Raw genomic sequence first — 6,800 nt, 5'->3', positions numbered from 1 at the left:
ATTTGTGGCAGCACTCATCATGCTCTTAGTTGTAAATTTGAAAGTGGTTAAAAAATTACACTAATTTTTATACAACCAAAAAAGAAATTACGTCATATAATGTTATTACTTGTCAGTGTTGTCCAAAGACATTTGATTTTCAGACAAAACTTGAATATGAGTGTATGTATCTCTGAAATTGTACCACAAGGTTCCACACCACAACAGGCAGGTTAGGATGAATTTTTTTGTAATGGTCCTAACTGTTCAGCTAAAATGAACCTAAAACAATACTATTTATACTTTTTATAAATTGCTTATTTCGTGAGGTCTAAAGAGGAAAGAACATATTTTAAGGGGCACTAGCTACGAGATATGGAAAAAGGTAGATTATGATTTTGTTTGGTTCAATCTTTAATTAAAGTGAAATAATTATTTTTTAGCAATCAAGTTGGCCTAATTTTGTCAAAATAAGCATAGAAATATCACTGATGAATTATTCACTTGCATGTGAAAATTCGACTTCATTAAATCTCTATTCAGATGACCTTCAATTTCACCCATTAGCTAGAGATTGGTTACACATGCAGAAGTCAAAAGGAAATTAATGTCAACATTTATAGTGAAACAAAGGTGAACCAGTTTCTTCGATCCAGAAAAAAAATTATTCTTTATCTTGTACAGGTAAAAGTGTAAACTATTTATACAAAAGCAAAAAAATTGGGATCATTAATTGCTATCATGTCATCGTCAGCGTTGTTGTCCAAAGACAATTTTTCCCCTGTTTTAAGATTTAAAAAAATTAAAAAAGAAAACTACTTCAAATTTTTTTTTGGGGGGGGGGGGAAGGGAGGAGGGGATAAAAAGCAAGAAATTTTTAACTGAATATAAATTCAAATCATATAACCAATTTAAAGTTATTTTGACTACATTTATTCTGAGTCAGAAACCTATAATGTGTCAAATATTTAACTACAATCCAATTTCAGACCTGTATCAAACTTGAATATTGTGTCCATTTTTGCCCCAACTGTTCATGGTTTGACCTCTGCAGTCATATCCAGCTGTGCTTTGTGAAGCACTTTATTAACCTATAACATGAATCAAACAGACCCATTATGTTTATGTTTATATTGGGTTATGTGACTGTTGGTAGTATTTTGCGGTCACTTCCATAGTTATTTAGATGGCGTCTACCCTTAAATACACACAAAACTGATATATGTTATTGAGTACATGCTTTGTTAACTGTTTATTTCAGACTTATTGTAATTTTGATATACGTCTTGGTGTCAAATTGGTGAACATGAATCTGACAGCTAAGAAAGAACAAAATAAACTGTCTATCAAGTAGAAAAACATTGACAGTTTGTCACGCAGTGGATTTTATTTAGTTATCAATGATATCTTGTTTAAAAAAAATACTTCACATAGATACAAATGTTCATGGTTTATAATTGTTCAGATTGATAAGTTGTCTTGGTAGACCACAATATATTGGCAGAATAGACACTATTTTTAAGTTTTGAAGAATATGGGATGCTTATCTGTTGGAGCAGATTGCTTCAAATATTTTTCAGAGGGAAGATGACCTGGATGCTCCATATATATATATATAACCATATATAAAGATGTCTCATGTTATGAAGTTGCCATCAATCATGTGTCCATTGTCTTTTATCTCATTTTGAATGTTCAAAACTGCTGTTTTCGTGTAAATCTCTCTCTCTTATCATGATTAATAGGATGTCTATTTGGTATAAAGGATTGTTGAAAGGTCTTCATGTCTGTCAGACGAGGTTCACCTGACCTGGGCATCAGTTCATGGATTAGTTTTTGTGGTTAAGTCTGTATTTCCAAAACTTTTGGCACTAGGTCATCTATATTTAGTGTATAGAATTAGAATGATTAGTTTTTCAATTTGGTCATCACTGAAAATACAAAAAAAAATTTACAATATTCTAGAAATACCTTCACAGACAATCAAATTTAAAAAAAATTACTACTACAAGAGATTAATTTGATATTTGATATATATAGTTTACACCATGACAAGTTATAGATCCAGTAAGCAGTTTGTTCCAGACAAACAATAGTACAAAAGGCACAACATAGAAAAACCAAAGACTAAGCAACAGGAACCCCATCAAAAACTAGGGGTGATCTCAGGTGCTCTGGAGGGAAAATATTGGTGCCTTCCATAAAAATATCAACACAAACACTTATATAAAAAAAAAAGATGTGGTATGCTTGCCAATGAGACAACTCTCTACAAGAGACCAAATGACACAGAAATTAACAACTACAGGGCACTGTACAGCCTTCAACAATGAGCAGAGCCCATACTGCATAGTCAGCTATAAAAGGCTCTGAAATGACTTATTGTCTATGTGGATCATTGTGTATCATGCTGTCTTGTATCAAAACCCTGGAGTCGATTTCACAAAAAAACTTACAACTAAGATTGGTCTTAAGTCATGAACAAATCAGTATACTTACGATAAATCTTAGTTGTAAGTTTTTTTGTGAAATCGACTCCTGATTAGTGTGGAATTAACAAAAAAAGTCTGTAACCATTCTACAACGTGGTACTGCAGAATCTTTAAATTGTAATGTAATGATAACAGTTTAATTATGATCAGGGGTAAGGGAGCTTTCTATTTGATTGTAAAGGTGGGGGGGGGGGGGGGGTCTAGGACAGACGTTTTAAATATTTATAAAAGGCAGGATGAGACACTGGGAAAAAAAAGTCAGGATGACAATTTATGTATAAAAAAAGTCAGGATAGACTTGTCAAACAAAAAGCATGATACATAAAAAACAGGATAGAGATTACAACTAAAAAAATGCAGGTAAATAAATCAAATGGTAGCCCCCTAAGTACTAGGGCCATTTGATCTTATGCCACCATTTTCCGTCCAATTGTTCGTCGTTTGTTGTCCTTAAATTTTCGTTAAAATCTTCTTCAGAAACTGCAAAATGGATTAAAGTTTGTCTCTACTACAAAGTTTGTGATTTTCGTCTTATGTTGATCAACCAACATAACCTCTATGTCTGACTCTCTCTATCTCTAAATAAATTGGGGGGAAACTCACAGGGTTAAAAACGGTTTGCATAGTAAGTCCGATCTAACCTAGAAATAAAAATATAAAAAAAATGTCCACCTGTCAAGTTTAAGTCATAGCCCTTGAAATGTCAATTGTTTTGGATTTTTTTGGAATTCATTGGCATATGCGGATTTAGAGGGTGTCGGGGGGGCCCCCTTTTGTGAAAAAAATGGTTAATTATATAGGAAATCACCGAACCATAACTGAAGCGGGTCTCCTCTTAGGCAGTCAGTGAGTCTGAATATCTTGATCCGCCAATAGTTGTCACTGGGTTTCAAAAACTATAGGAATCCGACTAATAGTGATACAGCCGATTACTGTAAATGTGTCGGCAAAGGTAATATCTTTGGTTAGCTTGCTTGCTATAGCTGAACCGTGAAGTCATTATTGGGTCAGATATACTACCCTCCTTTAGAAGTAGCTTAGTCCAACAGACAGATAGATTTGTTATTTGTCGGACTAGTCTACTCTTAAAGGAAGGTAGTTTACCTAATCTAATAATGACTTCACGGTTCAGCTAGCAACCAAGCTAACCAAAGATATCTTTTTCTGAGACAAGTGCTTGTGACCATCCACCAGAGTTTAAATTGTCTTTTTTTTCTGTTTTGAAGTTATTGCCCCTAAAATACTAGGTTCTTTTGCGTTTCTTGGGGGGGGGGGGGGGCTGTTATCGTTACAAAATATAAGAGTTAGTTTGAAATTGTTAATTGCAGAAATGATCAACACCACGAAGATTTCTAAACCCTTAAAATTCAGAAAAATCTGTCAATCCGTTTTTCATTTTTTTTTAAATAAACAATTTCAATATACACGGTAAAATCATGCATTTCAAAGAACCCCAATACATATATATTTCGTTTGTTATTGAAACCATAAAAAGTCTTATTTTGGACCCTTTGGACCCTTTGGACCCCTATGTTGACACATTTGTTAAAACGGGAGCCATTATCCAAAATCGTTATACATGGTCGGATTCAGCATATAAAATAACCTTGACAATTGAAGGTTTTGAATTAAACCCCATTGAAAATGATCAAGAAATAACCAATTTATACATAAAAGTATTGTTTTCGGTCCATAATTCCAAGATGGTCAAAGCCATTGCCCCCAAATTCAATCCCAACCTTCCATTTTTGTATGGAACTTTTTGGTTTAATTTCATAGAGATGCTTACACTTATATGCAAGTAATTGTGCTGAAACTAGAAAAGAAATCCTGTTATAGCCCCTGCTTGATCCCTAATTATCAACAAGTAGGACAATAACCATCACAATTAATCCCTTCCTTCCTTTAAATAATGTAATGGAACATTGTGGTATAATATTTCTTAGAGATCCATACACTAATACTCAAGTGATTGTCTGGAAACCAAATGTCTTCGGACGACGATGACAACACAAATTGAATCTTCTTTTTCCTTTGACCTTTTTACGAAATAAGATAGAGACGACAACCATGTACATTGAAGACCTGTTGGTGACCTTCTGCTGTTGTCTTCTCTATGGTCGGGTTGTTGTCTCTTTGACACATTCCCCATTTCCATTCTCAATTTTACAGCAACCAAATAATATTGCATGAAAGATCACATTGGCCTATATTACTCAACGAGAAAACAGCAATGATATGACCAACAACACTAAAACCAATATTGCATGAGTATATAAAATCCGCCTCCTGGGGGAAAAAATAAGCCTGTACAAAAAGCACATATAATACCAATGTCATTTTTATTAGGTTCCAATAAAGAATAATACAAATTTAAAAGATATCACTGCTGTAGGCTTTCACCGTCAGACAAGAGAACACACAAAAATATAATGTCCCCTCCAAAATTTGAAGACTTAGCAAAAACAAAATCTCAGTTATTTTCGAGACAGAACATATTTGCAACAAAAAAAATCAAATCAAAGTGAAATGTTGCTCAAGCTGAAATTTGAAAAATACACTACCCATTTAGTATTTGTAACGTCTCTAAGGATTTATGGTGTGGTCTGTGATTTTTTGCTGGAATGGTCATTTTGGAGAGAAGGGGGCTGGATCGTAACCTTTGGCTGGCGAAGATGTGGAATGGCCAACACGGATAAATCTCGAGGCTGAATAAGATTTGGAAATCATTGTCAAATGTGCCTAAATCCACAGCTTGTCATAAAATTCAATATTTTTTATGCGTTTTGAATTTGTGACAGTCTAACAGTTTTACTGAACTATTGCCTTCTTATTATGTGTCTTCCTCGACATCGCGAAGAACCGGCAAAACAGTAAACAAAACCATGACAGGTCATAATACTTCCATGATTATGATAGAGCTATTTATAGATAATACTTATGGATTTCCGATTCGAAGACCCCTCCCCCTGAAGAAAATAGGCACAAAACAAACAAACAAACAAACAAACAAACAAACAAACAAACAGGTGTATGAGACTAATCTATGATTAATGATATTTTCGATGAAACGCTGAGAAGTTACGCACGGTAATGCGTTCGGGTTAAAAGGATCTTATAATATGATTTTAGAACAGCAACTATTCGCTTATATACAAAAACAATCCATCAACATGCATTGTCTTATCGGGGCCTTTTATGGCTGACTATGTGGTATGGGCTTTGCTCATTGTCGAAGGCCTTACGGTGACCTATAGTTGTTAATGTCTGTGTCATTTTGGTCTTTTGTGGACAGAGTTGTCTCATTGGCAATCATACCACATCTTCTTTTTTATATGTATCTATACAGAAAGGCCTGACCGTGATTTTCTTATTTTAACTTAATTTTATAAATTTTTGTACTATACATTTATTTAATGGATCACACAAATCGCACTTTTATGTTAATAATCGCTTGTCCGGCGTAACATTTTCAGATTAAATAAAATGCATTTTCCTATGTTCCGAACATAAAATCATCGAAATTTGGTACATCAACTTCCTACTAGATTTTATTCTGATGTATTACCCGTTTTTTTTTGTTTTTTTTTGCGTTAGCTGAAATTTGAAACAAGTCCTCAACGAAGTATTCAGAAGAGGAACCTGCCTTTATGACTATGAAGAAAGTTGATCAAAATTTTGAATATTGTATTATTATCACTATAATAAAATCAAATCATATTAAAACGATACGCAGTAGGAAGTTTTGATAAAGATAAGCATTTTCAAAGTTTCAAATAAAAAAAACCCAACTTTTTCATGATGCAGAATGTAAATAAATCGCATGTCTAGCCACTTTGTCCAAACGTTACTTTTTCCGTTTCTTAGGTGAAATATGTAATATAAATTGAGAATGTGCATTTAATATATAAAATTAACATATTTAAAAGATACAAAGTATAAGTTCATACCAATGGCTAAATGAGTCGAGTGTTTTCACAAACATCATGACCTTACAATTTTTTTTCGGAAAGAATTCCCTATGTCTAGACATTATGTCCAAGGGCGTCATTTAGACGTTTCTGCACAGATGAGTCTTTTATATGAATACACACTTTCCCGTCTAGGCAGTTTAAAAGATGTCGAGAAATGTTTATTCCAAAAAGGTTTGCTGAATCAAAATAACACTCAGAGGAAAAACACACATATAAGGAATAGACCCTTTGTAGACATAGGGAAAAAAGGGGGATGGGCTAGGGATATTTCTTATGGACAAAAGTTTTCACGCAATTCTAAAACCCCTTTATAGATTGGAATCCGAGGAAATATGGTCTTATAAATTTTAAACAA

The sequence above is a fragment of the Mytilus edulis genome, chromosome 10 (assembly GCF_963676685.1).
Source record: "Mytilus edulis chromosome 10, xbMytEdul2.2, whole genome shotgun sequence".
Classification (NCBI taxonomy): Eukaryota; Metazoa; Mollusca; class Bivalvia; order Mytilida; family Mytilidae; genus Mytilus; species Mytilus edulis.
Note: the sequence above shows the minus strand (reverse complement) of the source record.